The 19969-nt window shown below is 39.1% G+C and overlaps 1 long non-coding RNA gene across 1 annotated transcript in view; it reads left to right on the top strand.

The window, feature by feature from the left end:
- Positions 1-1426: 1426 nt before the first annotated feature.
- LOC147581156 (uncharacterized) overlaps positions 1427-19969 on the top strand; it is an 82689-nt gene continuing 64146 nt past the window's right edge. The window contains exon 1 of the long non-coding RNA XR_015251485.1: positions 1427-1491. This is a non-coding gene — a long non-coding RNA (uncharacterized LOC147581156). The remainder of the gene's footprint in view (positions 1492-19969) is intronic.

The following is a 19969-nucleotide window of genomic DNA, read 5'->3' as shown; positions in this document are numbered from 1 at the left end:
GTCTCTCTCTGTCTCAAAAATAAATAAACGTTAAAAAAAAAATAAAAAAAAAAAGAATTAAGGAAACCAAACAATCATGTGACATTATTTAATTCATGACTATCTTGAATTTTTTCGTTGGAAGCTAGGTTGCACCCAATCATGTGACAATTTAGTTTTAAAGAGTTAACATTCTACCAAACTTGATTTTCTTTAAACACTTTTATTTTTTTTGAGAGAGAACGTGCAAGTGAGAGAGGGGCACAGAGAGAGAGAGAGAGAGAGAGGGAGAGGAAGAGAGAGAGAGAGAGAGAAGCAGAACTCACCTGATATGGGACTCGAACTCATGAACCATGAAATCATGACCTGAGCCAAAGTCAGCTGCTTAATGACTGAGCCACCCAGGCGCCCCTAAACACTTTTTTTATACTCATGACAAACCATTAAGTGGATACACTTAGTTGGGGAAAATTAAAATATTTGTGTGATAATGTATTTTGGTTTTCTCTTGGGTTTGTGATACAACATATCTAGAGTCTTCTAAGATTACATCATCTAAGAAAAACCAATAATATGTTCCAGTCTTCATTTTCTTAATACCCACAGGCTACCCTACATCACCAGTCAGATTTCTTCTCCTAGTAGTATGGGCATTCACCTCCTAGTGATGTGTGTCATTAGAGCTAAGTAATAACAATGAGATGAAGGGCATTTGTCATATTTACTATAGAGGTATGTGTCCTTTGGTTTAAATTCATTTTTCCTTAATCTTTAGACTTTCCATGTCTGTTTCAAGTTCAATGACATTGTATATTCTAATACCAATATATAAGCCTTAAGGTTACAAATAACTTTTTTTTCCCAGTTACTTTAAACATATTATTAATAATATGGCCAAGCTTTTTAACACACTCCTATGCCTTCTATAACATAAATGAATGTATACATACTTAAATGGTGGGGGTAGGGTGTTGGGGAGTGAGTGGATTTCAGCCCTAAAGGAACTGGTAGAAAGATATTTTAAATTGGTGGAAAATTATTATTTCCCCCTCTTCTTCTCTCACTTTCTTCTACCTTCTATATATACATATACACACAAACATATGTGTACGTGTCCATTCCCTCTATGTGTCTTACATTATGTATGTTTGATAAAATGCAAAAAGAGGAACAATGCTGGGAACCTACAAGGTCAAGGAGTAGAAATGCAAACTATCCCTTCTTTTCTCATCAGAAATTGTCAACCTCTTTTCTTCTAAGGCAAATCCATTTTAGTTTTCCTTAAACAAAGTAAAAATGAATGCTTATCTATAATTCTTTTCATATTAGACTCATAGTTCCTTCCTCCTTGGCCTTATCTGGTTTCAACGGCTCTTTTAGAATGAACATTGCATATTTTCTTAGTCCACAAATACAGACAAAGCTCCTACTCTTCTGATTTGCCCAAGAGCAATTTGGTCTGCGTCTCAGAGCAGTGCTGTAATATATTTGTATGAATAAGAGCATCCTTGGGTGAGTCACCCCACCTCCCACAGACCCCTGTGCAAACACATGTAGTTTCAGAGCCCTGGTCAAGGAGAGAGGCCAAATCTTGCCTTGCCTGAGCTCACTGTGAACTCTGCAAACAACATTAGCGCCGGGGGTAATTTTAAACTTCAGCATTTTAGTGTCTGACTATTCTTTTTCACTACTATGAGCAATTTAATGAGGGTTAGTTTTAACAGACTAGGATATTAAAGAGTCTTTTGTATTTATGAATGAATTATTTAAAATGTACTCTGTCTTTAAAGCAAGCAATTATCTTTTTTTCTAAAGATAATTTCCAAAGACAGACATTTTAATGTACATTTTAACTTTTTGAATTCTATAATAAGTAGCATTTTGGAAGAAATACTTATTTCCAAAAGGAAAAAAATAATAAGCAAAATAAGAAGTGTTATTTCTAAAGCTATTTTTTATTCACCTGTTTGTCAAGAATTCCTTCCAGAGTATTTGTACCTTTTACGAATGGAGTATTAAACTGAATTTTAAGTTTAGGGTGTCCCTAAAATATGTATTTGGTTTAAGGGGCTATTAACACTTATTTCTAACAGTAATTAAATTTTTCATTAAAAAATATGTATCATTGCACTTTTTCATCAACACAAATATTTTCCTCTATTATAACTTAAAGATAACCATTTCTGAGTTTCTGTTACATGCAAGGCATTATGTTATTCATTTGGGTTTCAAAAAGCAAATACCACTATCCATGTAGTGGCATTTTTAAATAAATAAGGTTCCAGCTCTTAAAGAACTGATGTTCTAGTCTGATATCATAAAAGTCCAGAGAAGTAAGAGCCAATTGTGTTTGGCCTTGAAAAATGGAAAGAATTGAAGTAAAAAGAGGAAACATATTTCAGGAAGTGGTAATAAAGTGGGCAAAAGTATGGAGACAAGAAATAGGAAGAGAGGTGTTATGGACTGAATGTTTATATCCCCCCCCCCCCATTCATATGTTGAATCCCTAACTCCTAATTCTATGGTATTAGGAGGTGAGACTTTGGGAGGTAATTAGGTTTAGATTAGGTCATGAAAATGGAGCCTCATGATGGGATTAGTGCCCTTAGAAGAAGAGAATGAGACTCCAGAACTTCCTCTCCACCATGGAGGACACAACAAGAATGCAGCTGTTTGCAAGTCAGAAAGAAGGCCTTCACCAAGAATTAAATGTGTCTACACCTTGATCTTGGACTTCCCAGCCTCCAGAACTGTGAGATATATATGTCTATTGTTTACGAAACACAGTCTATGGTATTTTGTCATAGCAACTCAAGGTGACTGAAACAAGAAGGAAGAAACAATTTGACTCAAGTAGAAAGTTTGAGGATTGTATTGCTTGTCTATTGCTGTATAACAAAATTAGCACAAACAGAGTAGTTGAAGAAAGCATTTATTGTCTTCAGCTTCTGACATCCCAATTTGGGGCACGGGTTAGCTAATATCTCTTCTTGAGTGTATCACAAGGCTGCGATCACTATTGGGGGAGTCTGAGGACTCGTCTGATGCTTGACAGGGAGAGGACCCAATTCTAAGCTCCAGTGGTTGCTGGCAGTGGTGATTTCATTCCTTGTGGGCTGTCAGATTCCATTGCTTTGTGGGCTGTTGGTCATTCCTCAACTCCTTGCCATGGGACCTTCTAAACATGGCTGCCAGCTTCCTCAAACCAAGACTAAAGGGATAGTCTCCTAGTAAGAAGGGCATTACAGTTTTATGTAACGTAACCACAAACATGTAATCATGTGTATCCCATCACCTTTGCTCTGTTCTATTGGTAAGAAACAAGTTACAGGTCTCACCCACACTCAAGGGCAGGGGACTGCAGAAGGGTATGTAAACACCTTGGGGCAGTGATCAAGAGGGTCACGTTAGGGTCTGTCCACCACAACGATCAAACAGAAAAATGCCAAGAAATAAATAAGGGTCATTTACAAAGGATAAATGGGTAAACGTAAATGATTATCTTCACTTGGAGCGCAAAAGCGTCCAATATCTTACCTCATACTAATTCCAACTTGAACTTATCACTGAGATTTACAGGTTAGCAAGAGTACCTTGAATTTATGAACAGATCCTGTCCAACCCTACTTAGGCAATTTGACAGGTAGTGCTGCAGTATTTCGGGCCCTCCCTGTTAGGTTGTATGTCATGCAGCCATGGGATGTTGGGCCATATGGAGAGGAAGGATTGTGACGTATCTGGAGAGAATCTGGTGATGAAAGGAGCAAGACCATCTGGGAAAGGATTCACTCCATATGCATCTGAGCAGAGTTTGATGGACACAGGGGCCATATTTGGGGAGAGAATAAAGACCATATTACAGAAATTACAGCAGGGCAGTGTTGGATCCAAGAGTCAAAGCCAAGCAGTTTGACCCCAGAACTTGCACTCTTAATCACATAGGTCCTCCAAGGTATCCAGGTTCTCAGTGAGAGGGGGATCTTGAAGGTCATTCAGTCCTACCTTCTCGATGTTCGGGTTATAATGCTGAGAAGGTCACAGGAGTCACGTGTCAGCCCCAAACCATGAAAAGAGTGAGCTGTCTGGCATAGCCAGTACCCAAGTTAAAATAAAACAAAACACAAAGTACCACTCTGAAACTTCTTTGGAGTCTTATTCTATGGAAGGAGGGTCCTCAGAAGAGCATTGATTATCTCTTGCGGTTTCTAAAGAAGAGGCATCCCATGTAGTTGAAAGGAACTGAGTAGCTGAAGAACTTCTTCAGACCGCTTCTGCTTGGGAGATTAGGATATAAAGTAATATAAGATATAAACTAATGCTGTGAAAGCCGTGCTTTAATAGCAGCAGCTCCATATCTCTGGAAAGAAAGGATATATAAAAAGCATATCCTCTCTTAGCCCTTTTTCTATTCCATCCCTCCACCTCTTCATTACAAATCCAATGGCAGGCTTTTGAAAGCAACATGGAATGAGGGTCAGGGGAGAAGCTTAAAAAATCTAATCAAGCATTCTTGTCTGCTAACTTCAAAGGAATCCAAGCATGAAGGACATTTGTGAGGACTCAGCAGGCAGGAAGGAGGCTTTGAGCTATCTTATGACAGTTTGCTTGGGTATGTAGCATTTCTAAGTGTCAGGAGCATCTAACGAAGCAAGAAGAAAGCTTGGGGGAAGATAGGTACTACCAGAATCGACTCACAAAAGAGGTTCAGGTTATCTTAGTAATAACCAAATCAGGTTGATAGATTTTCTGAAAGCTCTGCTGTAAAGTGTTTGTTATTCAAAACAATGACGTGATTGTATCTTCACTGGTTTGAACCAATTAATCACTGTCTCATTACTGTTCATTTGCACTAGATCAATAGGTTGAGAGGTTTGGTGGCAAAGACCAGATACAGAACAGAAGATGAAAGGCTGAGAGAGAGAACTCACATCGGAATCACAGGGCAGGTGTCTGCTATTCAATCTTCCTTTCAGTGTGGGTCGGTTCGTATTTATCCTCCTGTCGATGCTCTACCCAATGAGTCCAGTGACCTCAGGCCCTTCACGTGTGCACAATCTGAGGCCCAGGAAAGTAAAGTGGCTTGGCCATAGGTCCAGGTGGCTGCAAAGCCACAACTGGTGCCCGGGTCTTTAACAGTTTGCCCACCGTGTCGAGACTCTTAGTTCCCAATTCAGTTTGTGCACATTGACTTCACAATGAAGAGAAGTAAAAATGAGATGAGCTCATGTACCTGGGAAGAGGAATGAACTTCAGTGAATGATATGTCACTCCCATCCAGGCATTGATCTTTGGTCTTAAAGTTCTGCAACTCCTCTAAAATTTAGGAGGCTGACGATGCTATGAGACTTAATTACTGACTAGAATATATTTAGAAATCCTTAGATGAAAGGTGCTGCATAAAATTAAAGCAGTCTCATTCCAGAGTAGCGCATGGAGCCGGGTATGTGTTTGGATTGGATGCGCGTCACCTGGTTAAACTGGCAGCCAGGTTATTTTTGGAGATTGTGTCTACCCGTTGCAAAAGCGCGAACAGAGAGAGGGGGGCACTGGCACTCAGTCTTCTTAGAACAAAGCCCGGGGGTAAGCCCGACCCAAAGTTCTCCTCCCACTAATTATAAGTAAGTTTTTCTTTCTTCTTCCTCCTCCTTCTCCTCCTCCTCCTCATTCTCCTCCTCCTCCTCCCCTTCCCCCTCCTCCTTTTCCTCCTCCTCCTTCTTCTTCTTCTTCTTCTTCGCCTTTTATTAAATATCTTTATGTTTCAAGATTATAACAGTGTATCTGGTCTCAGCATCTTATAGTTAATAAAATGTTCACATAGATTATCTCTTTTGAGAACCTCAAAGTCTGTAAGGTATGCAGGTGAGTATCACCACCCTCTTTATATGTATAAGCACAGACAATTATTAGCTATACAATGTCAGAAAATGAAATTCCTTTCCAGAACAAGGCTGCTTCCCTAAGGTTCAGCCCTGAGCAGAGGTAACATTGATGTCATCCTTCCTAGGGCATGCTAGGGCATCACCACTGAGTGGGAGGTTGGCAGCTCCGGGCAGATTACTGAGAATTCAGGTTATCCTGGTCATAAGTGCCAGGAAGTTCTATTTCTCTCTCTCTCTCTCTCTCTCTTTTTTATCATGGTGTGTTATGAGGTTTTATGGAAGAGCTGCCTCATTCCTCTGGGCCTCAGGTCTATGTCTTACCTCATCTAGGTGAGTCTGCACTGGAGCAGAGAGAGAAAGGCACAAAGAACAACTTCCCATGGCTGCTGTGTGTGGTTGTGTAGGTTGTATACTGCACAACGCTAGGGGCACCATTTACATCAAAGATGTTATAGATGTTCACATTTATTATGATATTTTCCAACAGATCGAAGCAAAGTGTTGAAGAGTTGCTTTTTCTAATATATACAAAAGCTCAAAGCAAGTAAGGCCTGAATCAGAACAAAGTTATCAAGAAAAGGTGAGAATTAAGCCAAAAAGAAAAGTTATTAGGACTCTTATGTAATGGTCAATTCATCTAGAAGGCAATAAATGGGAGTACAATCCAATTTTTATTTGAGGACAAAAAGATAATCAGCAAATTCGGCCATCTTATGTGTCCCATCGGACAAGACTGTAAATACCAAAATTTCATGTGTCACATTTAATTTTCAAAAAAATTTAGAATTAATTAGAAAATGAGTCAACCTGGCTTAAGGTGTCAAGAAATTTAGGAAAAGAGGAATTCTTTCCTACTTCAATTTCACAGGTGACTGACAGGCCTAGTTCTACATTTCCTAGGTCATTGGAGGAACCTGTCTGAAGGATATTTCCATTTTCTCCCCCATTTCTGTAATCCCATTAAGAGAGACTTCTCTCATACCCAACACTTCCTCAAATTATGTCACAGTAAAAAAATGAATCTATTCATTAAAGAGTAATAGTTTAAAATTGTTTGGTTAGCTTGGATGGGATTTGATTGAACTGAGCTTGACAAATAGGAGTTTGGAGTCAAAACTGAGTGTAACGTTATGAACAGTAAACCAAGGAGAGCCCAGAGTTACCAAGAATGAGAGTATTAAGAGAGGTGAAACATGGGGCGTCTGGGTGGCTCAGTCGGTTAAGCGTCCGACTTCAGCCAGGTCACGATCTCGCAGTCCGTGAGTTCGAGCCCCGCGTCAGGCTCTGGGCTGATGGTTCAGAGCCTGGAGCCTGTTTCCGATTCTGTGTCTCCCTCTCTCTGCCCCTCCCCTGTTCATGCTCTGTCCCAAATAAATAAACATTGAAAAAAAAAAATTAAAAAAAAAAAAGAGAGGTGAAACAATGAGTTTTGCATGGTGAATTCAATAATAAATAAATGCAGCAAAAAAGCAGCCATCAAGCACATGTGTCCAAAATTCTATAAAATTTCTATTTTCTTTCTTTTTTAAATTGGTATATAGTTGGCATTCAATGTCACATTAGTTTCAAGTGTACAATGTAGTGACTCAACAATTCTTTATATTACGCTATCTCACCACCATATATAGTTATCGTCTGTCACCATATAACACTATCACAATGTTATGGACTATATTCCCTATGCTGTACTTTTCATCCCCATGACTTATTTATTTTGTAACTGGAATTTTGCACCTCTCAAACCCCTTCACCTGTAAGTGGAAGTTTGTACCTCTTAAACCCTTTAACCTATTTCCCGCACCCCCAGGAACTTCCGCCCATCTGGTAACCATGTTTGCTCTCTGTATGTTTCTGTTTGTTAGCTTCTTTGTTTAGATTCCACATATAAGCGAAACCATATGGTAATTGTCTATCTCTGTCTTATTTCACTTAGCATAATACCTTCTAGGTCCATCCATGTTCCAAATGGCAAGATCTAATTTTTTTTTATGGCTGAATAATATTCCATTGCGTACATATACCACATCTTTTTTATCCGTTCATCTATCAGTGGACACTTGGTTGCTTCCATATCTCGGCTACTATAAATAATGCTGCAATAAACATAGGGGTGCATATATCTTTTTGAATGAGTGTTTTTGTTTTCTTTGGGTAAATACCCAGTACTGGAATTACTGGATTATTATGCTATTTCTATTTAAAAATTTTTGGAGAACTTCCATACTGTTTTCCACAGTAGTTGCACCAAATTATAGTCCCACCAACAGTGCAGGAAGGCTCCTTTTTCTCCACGTGCTTTGCCAACTTGTTATTTGTTGTCGTTTTGATACTAGCCATTCTGACAGGTGTGAGGTCATATCTCATTGTGGTTTTGATTTGCTTCCCTGATGATGAGTGATGTTGAGCATCTGTTCCTGTGTCTGTTGGCCATCTGCATCTTCTTTGGAAAAATGTCTATTCAAGTCCTCTGCCTATTTTTAAATGGAGTTTTCAAAGGGGTTCTTTTTTTGGTGTTGAATTATAGAAGTTCTTCACATATTTTGGATATTAACCCCTTATCAAATATATCGTTTGCAAATATTTTCTCCCATTCAGTGGTCGCCTTTTTGTTTTGTTGATGGTTTCCTTTGCTGTGCAAATAAAATTCCCATTTTCTGATTATATTTCCAATTGATTCCTTGTATCATGTGCCAAGGATTACAGCTATTTCTCTAAAGACTGAAATATCTCTCCTTTTTCATAACCACATTTACAAAAAATTGAACTCTGGTTGCAACTGCACAGTTGCTCAGAATGAAAACTTTTCATGCTGTCCCTCAAGTCAAATACACTAACTTTTCTTTCCTTCTCAGTCTTGACACTGTACTAACATCACTGAACCCCTTCTCATCTTGGATGCTCTTCCTTTCAAACTTACTCTTTTCTTTTCATCATCCTCACACTATTATTTTTCTTTCCTTTACCCTTTTCCTGGACTCTCCTAATTTCTCATCTTGCATTCTATCTACACACCACATTTTTCGCATGTCCTTCCTGAGCATTTGTGTCCGTGCTGACGTTTCTCCAGGTTTCTTTTTGATCTTTTCCCCCATCCCTACATTGCTGGTCTTATCACTGTACTGTTTTGCCTGACTGGCCTGCAATGAATGTGCTGTCCATCCTGGATGTCTTCCCCTCAGGTGCTTCCTAAATTCACTCTCGGCATATTTTCATCCTACAGCCACCCAGCCTCGAGCTTGCCGCCTCCAGCAACTTCCTTGCCAATCTGCTTGCCTTTAGTCTGTCTTCATCTGATTAGCTGCATGAACGCCAAAAATATCATTTTCTTTATCGTACGCGATCTCTTTTGTAGTAGTTTCTAGTGACCTGTCACTTCATATTTAAGCAGCTTGTCAAGAGATTCTGGTCTTCCTCTTGCCCTCTTCCTTCAAATCTCATTACCCTCTGCTCTCTGTAAGGAGTTACATATCTTTCTTGGTTCACCCAAGATAGTCCTGGTTTATGCCTGTTGCCCCAGAGCAGCTGTTAATTGTGCCCTTTTACTCTCAAAAGTATCCTGTTTGGGTATTAAATTATAGGCTCATTCTATCTATATGGGACTTGGGTCATGACTGTGCATGCCATACAAATTTACGTTGCAATTCTCTGTATTTGAGTTGCCCTCATGCTTGTCAGTAATAATATATGCCATTTGTTTTGATTTTTTTTTCTCATGCTCTCCTTATCATGACTTTCATGTCTATTAAACTGTGTTCAAGATCACATGTGGTCATTCTCTCCTTTAGTCAAAGATTCTTTCCAGAAACCCCAGTATATTTCATCTTCTATGGCTTAATTCATTAAGACTGTGCCCCAAACAACAGTGAGAACCTGGAAGTTGTAATTTCTCTTAATGTGGCCATGTGGAACCAGTGTCCATTTTTTTAAATTGGGGCTAGAGTCACTTCCTGTGTATGACTCATTATTAAATCACTACTTGTAAAATTCTTACAAAATTAAAAATTATGAACAGAAATAAGTTGAAAACAAACCAAAAAAAAAAGATTTCGATCTTATTTAATCCACTTGTGACTTAATGCTACAAATATTCAGAAGCCATTTTTGATCCATGTTGTAAGCAACATGTAATGTTACCTGGTATATTTCTGTGTGAAATGATGTAGATCTGAGCTCTTTTATTTCATTTTTTTTTTCTGTAAAAGAGTCCTGTACCTTTCCTAGTTAAGTAGTATCCCAGCTCTAAAGAATTATAAAACAAACATTAATTTTTGCCATTTCTAATAAATACCGGGAACTGGAGTTTTTCCTTATACAAAACTCAGGGATTTTAGCGTCTTTAGTTTTGCACACCGGTTGAAGGTCAAACATGATCTGGAAGTGCTCTTGCTTCCCTCTTGGGTTCTTGCCTTTATAAAATAGTGAGGTTGCCAAGTTTTCAGTTAGGATCATACAGATTTGTCATTATCTACGAAGTGTTTCAGTGGAATTCAGGACAAATGTTAGTCAGCGTTAGGGAGGGACAGATGACTGAAATCTACAATTTCTGTCTCTTTCCTTGTTCCTAAAGGAATTCTACGGGGCCTTATCAGCATTGCTGGAAGAAAACAGCTGAGGATTGAGCACAGTGAACTCATTTCCTCACACCCTGTAATAAGCTGTAGTTGGTGAAAAGGAATGTAAACATTCTTATGGTAAAAGAAGTTCAAAAAGAGGCCCTAAATCCTTAAAATTAATAAACCAATAAACCAAAACATTAAACTGCACAACTATTTACATGGCTGATAAGAAGAAGGAAAAGAATTTCAGATATCTTTTTGAAGAAAGGAACAATAAAACAAGTATATTAAAAACGAAAACAACACTGAATGCTATACAATAGAAAAAATATAGAGGATGCCAAATGAAAGCGAACATAAGCTTCTATTGACAGATAATGCCTTTCAGAGTGATGAGTCAAGTTGTTGACTTCCTTGACTTCCTGACCCATTGCCCAGAACTTCTGAATTTTTTCTTTTTTTAAAAAACAAGAAACAAACAACAAAAAACTTCTCTTGTACCTTTTATCTGTTCCTGTTCATCAGGGCATTTCAGAAAAGTTTATTTTCTGAGTTACTTATTCCCTACACATTGCAGGTATGGTTGCGTGTTTTTCGGTTATTAGCACTCGCACTGAACCCTCAACAGCTCACTCCTTTTCCATAAACAAGTTATCCTTTATTTTACTGAGATGGCACTACTGATTAGCCATCAATATTCAGGGCTTCAGGTTGTTTTCTGGAAGTGATGATGGATTTACATGACCCACTCATATTTTTCCAACACTGAGCCCCGGTAATTAAGGTCATTAATTTAAGTGAGGATTTTTCAGGGCTAGCAGTATAGTCTAGGGTCATGGAACAGACCCTACATTTCTTAAATTTTGCTGTATATCAGAATCATGTGAGGAACCGTGATATAAGTTTTGAAATCTATGTCATATTGCTTATCAATTAAATCCAAATTTCTAGGTAAGGGATCCAGGATCAGATTCCCCATTGCTGTCGTTTAATCTGTGTTCATGAGGGAACATGGGTTAAAGTGTGGGGCCAGTACTTTTGTTTTCTTGTAATGTCTTTCTTTAAAAACAGCTTTCTTGAAGTGTGATTAATAGACGATAAGCTCACGATCAAGCGTATCCATGTTTTTTCATGTCCCTTTGTAAACTCTTCCTTCTGTCCCTCCCTGCCATCCCCAGGCAACCTCCAACCTGATTTCTGTCACTACTGTTTTGTCTGTATTTTCCATAATTGCATATAAACGGAATTGTATATGTACTCTTTTGTTCCCATGTGCTTTACCAGAAAGAGGTTGCATGTATTAATGGCTCATTTAATAAAAAATTTTTTTTTTCTAAGTAACATTCCATTGTATGGAAAAACCATAATTTTCTTAACAGCTCATTTATTGATAGGTATTTGAATTGTGGCTATTATAAATAAAGCCACTATGAACATTCATGGACAAGTCTTTGTATAGGTGTATATTTCCATTTGTCTTGCATAAATATCTAAGAGTCGAATGGCTTGGTCATGTGGTAAATGCATGTGTAAATTTTAAAAATCTGTCACACTGTTTTCCAAAGTGAGTGTACCATTTTTATCAAGAGTTCTAGTTCCTTCACGTCTTTGCCAGCGTTTGATACGATCACTTTTTAAATTTTTACTTATTTTTAATAGGCCCATAGTGATGTCTCCTTATGGCTTCAACTTGTATTTACCTAGTGACTAATGATGTTGAGCACACTGCTTATTTACTAACCATATGTATTTTTTCGTGGAGTGTCTGTTCAACTTTTTAAAAATTGGGTCATTTGTCCTTTTATTATTCAGTTGTAAGGATTTTTCATATATTATAGCTAAAAGTCTACTCTGTGAATTTGCCTTCTCATTTTCTTAACACTATCTTTTGAAGAGCAAAATTTGTGATTTTGATTAAGTCTATTTATTGACTTTTCCTTTTGTGGCTTGTGCTTTTGCCAAACTCCAGGTCACTAAGATTTTCCTTGAAATTTTCTCATAGAAGTTGTCTACTTTTTGCCCTGATATCTAGGTCTATGATCCTTTTGAATTAGTTATAAGGAAAAGGTCAAGATTTATTTATATTTTTCCGTATGAATGTCTAATTGTTCCAGAGCCACTTGCCAGAAGGATTATCCTTCACCCCACTGAATTGTCTTAGTAATTTTGTTGAAAATACATTGATTACAGGCATGCTTTATTTTATTGCAGGTTTGCTTTATTGTGCTTTGCAGTTATTATGTTTTTTTACAGACGGAAGTTTTGTGACAACCCTGTAGCAAACAAGTCTATTTGCACCACTTTTCTAGCAGCATTTTTGCTCACTTCGTGTCTCTGTGTCACATTTTGGTAATTCTCATAACATTTCAAGTATTTTCACTATTAGTATATTTGTTATGGTGATTTGTGATCAGTGATTATGACTTGCTGAAAGCTCAGACGATGGTTAGCATCTTTTAGCCATAAAGTACTTTTTAATCAAGGTATGTACATTGTTTTTTTAGACATAATGCTATTACACACATAAAAGACTATAGTATAGTGTAAACATATCTTTATATGCATGGGGAAACCGAAGAATTCATTTAACTCTCTTTATTGTGATATTTGCTTTATTGCAGTGGTCTGGGAGTGAACCCACAACATCTCAGAGATATGTCTGTACACACGTGTGGGTCTATTTCTGGCTTCTATTCCATTGCATTGATCTTTTGCCTATTTTTATATCAATGCTGCACTGCCTTGACTCTTGTAGCTTCACAATAAGTCTAAATCTGGTAGTGCTAGTTCTTACGTTTCTTCTTTTTCAAAAATTTTTGGCTATTTTGGGTCCTTTGAATTTCTCTAGAAATTTTAGAGAATCAACAAGCCTGTTGAACAGATCATATCAACAATACACATATTGAAAGGACAAAGACCATTATATTAGCAGGCAAACTAAGGGAAGCACATTATGAGCCAGGTTCAAAGATCACCTAGTGGTGGTTTTCAAGCCTGAGAACGAATTAGAATCACCTGGGAGCTTACAAAAATTTGATCCATATGTTCATACTAACATAATTAAATAAATGAATAGTTAAACAAATGGGAGAAGAAGGGATAGTGTTTCCTTACAGATGAATTCAATAACTGTGGAAGAAATGAGGGAAATAGAAAATTGCCATTAGAACCCCCCATGGTAAGAATTTTTGCAGGCAAGATCCATGGACACATGCTAAAGTTAGTTTCAATGTTTGGGGAAGAAGTCTGAGAAGAAAGAGGATATTTGCATAGTCTCAAAGTATTTTCCCCAGGAAATTCATCAATTACATCAGTGAAACTAGCAACATTGCAGTGGAGAAGCCCAGCAGATACAATCTCAACCAAGTGATCAAGATTAACATCACCAGAAATAAGATATATTGACATAATGCACCTGCTGACATTATGTACTGAGAAGGGCAAACCACTTTTATGGTATTCTGGCAAAAATGAAAAGCCTCAATGTAATAATCAGCAAATGAAATGCTTCCAGGTTGGGGCACCTTCTACAAGTCAACTGATCAATACCCTTCTAAAGTGCTAAGGTCATGGAAGACCAGGAAGGAATGGGAAATGTCACAGATTGAAGCAGACTAAGGAGATATGACAACTAAATGCAGTGTAGGATCTTGGATTGGATCCTGGACCAGAAAAAGCACATCCCTGCAAAACTAAGCTGTAGTTTGAGCTGGAACGTTGCAAGACCTTCAGTGTGACTCAGGATTGAGAACCACTGATTTAGATAACCAAAACTGTTGTTCCTGAAAGGTTTGAAAACCCACCCACGGTATTCAACATGCTTTTAAATAAGCAAGATGTACTCATACATTTTTTTTTAAAGCTTCAGTAACAATGCCTTTACAAGAAAAACAAGAAAATAGAATGATCTAATGTTTGTTAATCATCTTCTATGTTCCAGCCATTGGGGATGAAAAGGTGACTGAAACCTCCATTCCTGCCATTGACTGAGTGTATAGTTTATCAGAAGAGATAGACAAGTGAACAATGAAGTGTACAACCTGTTATTTTTGAACTTCATACAGGACATGTGGGACAGGGAAGATAGGGTAGGTGATTCTACCTTCCAGGTAGAAATGAGTTTCCGAAATGCCCCAACTCTCAGGGGCAGCTGGGTGGCTCAGTTGGTTAAGTATCTGACTTCAGCTCAGGTCCTGATCTCAAGGTTTTTGGGTTTGAGCCCTGCATCAGGTTCTGTGCTGACAGTGCAGAGCCTGCTTGGGATTCTCTCTCTGCCTCTCCCCCACCTGTGCTTTCTCTCTCTCTCTCAAAATAAATAAATAAACTAAAAAAAAAAAGAAAGAAAGAAAAAAGAAATGTCCCAACTCTCAGAAGTTCTACCGGAAAGATCATGAATTCAATCACCTTACTAAGAGTTACGTGCATCTGGTCTGCCTGGGAAGAAGATAATGCAAAGCAAGATAACTCCAGAGCCATGAAAAAACAATAACATTTAAGTACCTTATGCATTGAAAAAGGAATAGAGATGCTTCTCAATGACTTTGGCATTGTCAGGAGCCTTGAGATGCATTATTTTGTAGTTAATAGAACGGGATCTTTTTGGAAAATTTATTTAAGCATGTGGTGTCAAAATGCTAATCAAACTGTGGCTTAGAACCAAAATCTTAGTTGAATTGTTCATAGAGACTTCTCAGTCTCAGTGAAGCAATGTCAGACCCATTTAAAAATGTTTAAATTCCATCCTTACCGTCCAGGTGAAAAAAGACAAAATATCTTTCAACTTTTTTCCCCCCCTAACAACCAAAAATGTTCATTTTAAACTAAATAATTAAATCCTGTACTTTCAAATGCTTTACATTTCAGCCAGGATTTTTTTTTTTTTTTTTAAGGAGAATGTAATTACAGAAGCTTTCTTTTGTGTGCGAGGGGACTTGTTAGTGTATGAGGTGGGAGAAGGATTGTTGTTACAATAAATGAATTGAAATATGGCAGTTTTAAAACTTGTACTCAAATTCTTTGACATTCCTCCCATGGAGAGATGGGGTCTGTGTCCTGTCCTATGGAATCTGGGCTAACCATACTAACTAGTTCGTAAGCAACAGAATGCAGGGTAAGCAACACTGGGTAACTTTGGGAGCTTGTTCCTAAAAAGCCATGCAACTTCCTCTAGTTTTTCTTGAGATGCTCGCTCCAGGGAAAGTAACTGCCCTACAGTCTTAACCCGAGGCTTCCAGAATGGAGTGTGCTGGCACTCTGGTCAGCCCCAGCCAAGTGCCCAGCTATAGCCGATATCAACCGCCAGCACTGTGGAGACAGACACCTGGAATGACCAGCCTAGGAGACCCTTAAGTTGGCTCCAACTCCTAGCCCAACTCTTGCTGCAACCTTTTGAGAGTCCCCAGCCGAAAACTACCCAGCCAAGCCTTTCCTACGTTCCCGATCCACAGAGTACTGTCCCAAATAAAACAGGTGCTCTAAAGCCCCAAGTTTTGTAATGATTTGTAATGCAGCAAGCGTAACCAGATATCAGAAGATACATAGGAAACCATTCATTTTATGTATTTCTGGAACAATTTGTGGATTGAAGGATCACATACAGTCCACCAAAATTGGTTTACTGTACAGACCAATTTTTGTCTCATTTAATTGTGTATTCTCGATTTCACATGCATTTCTCTAAAAGCAGTCTCTGGGGGCGCCTGGGTGGCGCAGTCGGTTAAGCGTCCGACTTCAGCCAGGTCACGATCTTGCGGTCCGTGAGTTCGAGCCCCACGTCAGGTTCTGGGCTGATGGCTCGGAGCCTGGAGCCTGTTTCCGATTCTGTGTCTCCCTCTCTCTCTCTGCCCCTCCCCCGTTCATGCTCTGTCTCTCTCTGTCCCAAATAAATAAATAAACGTTGAAAAAAAAAAAAACAAAAAAACAAAACGTAAAAGCAGTCGCTGATTAATTGTATTGCTAGTGGGAGGACTCACAGTTCAAAAAATGCCCAGAAGGGCAGCTGCTGCTAGGGAGGAAATGCGTTTCAATGGGCTGGAGACTCAGGCCCCCCGTTTTTCTGGCTCTGGCCACCTGTTTCGAGTAAGCTAAAATAGCCTGTATGCAGACATTTTGAAAGTAGTCATTAGGAAAGAAGATGAACCATACTCATTTAGAAAACTCAATTTTATAGAGAGAGAGAAAAAAATTGAAGGCTCAATTTAGGGTACAGTTATGAAAGCAATTTGCAAATGATTTAGGATTACTTAGTGGAGAATTTTATATCCAAACGATAAAACATTTGGCATGGCTGACCGCAGGAAGAATGCGGGGCTGTGTTGAGACGGAAGCCTGGTGAACACCGATTTCATGAAGCTGCATTGTTGAGAGGGATGTAGTCTGAGTAAGTCACTATCAGGCATATAAGTCTTCTGTTGTCAGGGAGTATGTCCTCCGAGCAAGGCATGGGATAGAGTGTTGCGTACAAAATTGAATGAATTCACTGTTGTATGAAAATGTCTCTCTGACCATGTTATTATAAGTTCTGTTCCTGATGAATTTAGAAGTTGTACTGATTTTCTGAAACTTACAAACTCCTGCCTTTCCTTTTTTTCCCCCTTTTACTCTAATTAAGCTAAATAGAAAAAAGTAAAAAAAAAAAAAAAAAAAGGATAATCTGGGAAAGGAGAAGGAAGATGGGAGGCCAATCATTTATCTGAGAAAGAGAAAAATTAAGGGTGTGGGGTAATACCATCAATATAATTTTTAATTGACACATCTTGTAAGTGCTCTGAGGAGAATACAGGTAGTTTATTTTCTTTCAAAGTTTATTTATTTTGAGAGAGAGAAAGAGAGAGAGAGAGAGAGCACACAAGCAGGGAGGGGCAGAAAGAGGGAGAGAGAGGATCCCAAGCAGTGCACTGATAGTGTAGAGCCCAATGCGGGGCTCAAACACATGAATCAGGAGATCACAACCTGAGCTGAGATCAGGAGTAGGACACTCAACCAACTGAACTGTCCAGGCACACGAATACAGGTAGTTTATATTACTAGGTATCCCAGTCTTTTTTTTTTTTTTTTTTTTGGTAGCATTTCAATTGTTTTGTCTTTTATTTTGAATTGGAATACTTAAAGTCATGTAGCTATGTAAGTGAGTTATTGAATGGGCTAGACCTGAGAGCATATAAATCATGAAAACCTTTTTGCCCATCATCTTTCAGGCTTTCCATCCCAGGATGAGAGATCCCATTGCTTTTGAAATTACTTTTAGGAATTACGTCAGTATTTGTTTTTCCTAGCTATAAAAAAATATTTAATTAAAATCAAAACCAAAATTAGGCCGGCACTCAATTCAACTGTGGCCTGACCCAGGAATGGCTTCTACTCCCCCAGCCATGAGAAGAAAAGGAGTAAAGGCCTGTTGTGCAAAGGCCAGGTGTCAGCCTTCTTTGGGGTAGGTGCCCAATGATTCCTCTTTTGCCAGGTGTGTTGGTTGGGTTCTTTGGGAAGGCCCTTCTGGGGATGTCCACACTGCAATTTCTTGATACGGGTGAGAGTTCCTCTGGTTCGCCTCTCAGAACTTTCCTTCTGTCTTACTACAGATGCCCACTCCAGGGGTTTCCTCCAGCTGGCTGGTAATCCTCTCCATTGGGACCCTTTCAAGCTGTCTAGAGTCTGGCTACCTTCTGCAACTTTCGCTTGGCCTGAAGGAAAACTCTGGAAGTGCGGATCTCCCCCACTGCTGTGCTCTCTCCTCATCGTCTGTTATAGTTTCCTCCAGCCAGCCTCCCATCCTTAGACTTCTCTAGCCGCCTCACTGTCTATCTCCATGCATGGCTCCCATTTCCTGAAGACACTCAACAGGCAAAGTTCTCCCCAGCCTTCTCTAAAGGGGCAGGTACCCAAGAGTCTGCAGCTCAGCAAATATCCACCTGGAGGCTGAGGTGCCCGTCGGATCTTAGAGAAGATGATTTCAGTCTCTATCAGAGCTTCCCTCAAGTCCCTCACTTGTAGTTTCAGAGGTGTGTGTGTGTGTGTGTGTGTGTGTGTGTGTGTGTGTAGGAGAGGATGCACCCCAGGAGGAGTCAAGGGAAAACATCAATTGCTTTCCATTCCTACTAATGTCTTTCAGGAAAAATCTCCCCTATTGCATCTTCAACTCCTCCAGGCTGGCGTTGGCTGGTTGACTTGGTAGTTGAAGAAATCAGTTTAGCTACCTCGTAGTAAGTTCTATAGGAATGTGTCTAGAACATCTTTTTCGAATGTGGGAGATAATAGTCACCTTTGGTTCTTAGATTTGAAGCCAAACTTCTGAAACAACAGGAAAGGCTTCATTCCATCTCTGGCTACATATTTCAAGTCTTGGACATAATTAAATAGCAACAAATAATGAACAATGCATTTAGAGAGTTCCCGATTTTTAGTTTTGAAATGATTTTTTTTTTTTTAATTTTTTTTTTTCAACGTTTATTTATTTTTGGGACAGAGAGAGACAGAGCATGAACGGGGGAGGGTCAGAGAGAGAGAGGGAGACACAGAATCGGAAACAGGCTCCAGGCTCTGAGCCATCAGCCCAGAGCCTGACGCGGGGCTCGAACTCACGGACCGCGAGATCGTGACCTGGCTGAAGTCGGACGCTTAACCGACTGCGCCACCCCGGCGCCCCAGTTTTGAAATGATTTTTATGTAATTCATGACTATAATAATCTATCTGTACTTCCTTTTCTATGACCCTTTCACTATTTGAATCCTGCAAGACTCTCATTTCAGTTTATTACCACAAAAAAATATGGCCTATCCCTTCCTTGCCTTACAGTTTCTCTTTTCTTCTTAATTTTTTTTCCTTCCTCCCTCGTTCCCTCCATCCTTCCCATCCTTCTTTTCCCCCCATCTGTTTCCCATCTCTTCCTTCTCCATTCTCTCTTTACCTGATATCTCCTTTTGGTAACAACTGAGGTATTTTACAATGAGATATAACATAAATTATAAGTAGTCGAGAAAAGAAAAAGCAATCTAGGAAGGTGGATAGCATGGAACTAAGAACAAACCATTGTTTGTTAAAAAAAAACACATCCCATAAAAGCCTGCACAGTTTGTACAAAAGGACTGTGAATCTGGTACTAATTGGCATCCTAGCAGCCAGGAAGAAAGAGAAAGCTGCTTGATCACTTACACAACTTATAGCAGCCATGGCATAAAGAGAGACTAATTGGACAGGAAAAACCAAAGTATTGTAATAAGGACAGGCAGGAATTTCTCCCGAGGGAATAATGTGACGAACAACAAACCCAACAAACTACCTCTTAGTGGGCATAAGAGTGGGTTTTGTGGGGCTGTTTCCAGAGGGCAACCCTCCATGTGAGTGGATGGCATCTTGCCAAAACTCAGTTTAGTAACGAGTTGGTGAGCCATAGTCACTGCTCTGCCTTTTCTTATCCGCTGGGTAGACAAGGGTGTGACTCAAAAAGCACAGGAGTGGAAATGAAAGCAGATGGTTTAGGCATCCTAGTTGGACCAGAGGCAAACACCTGTAGCTCCTCACCTACATGAAATGTGAGCTAACAGTCATACTCGACCAAC

The sequence above is a fragment of the Puma concolor genome, chromosome B2 (assembly GCF_028749965.1).
Source record: "Puma concolor isolate L17-30 chromosome B2, mPumCon1.1.hap2, whole genome shotgun sequence".
NCBI classification, from domain to species: domain Eukaryota; kingdom Metazoa; phylum Chordata; class Mammalia; order Carnivora; family Felidae; genus Puma; species Puma concolor.
The sequence above is the reverse complement of the archived record's forward strand: the minus strand, read 5'-3'. Positions and strand labels throughout refer to the sequence as shown.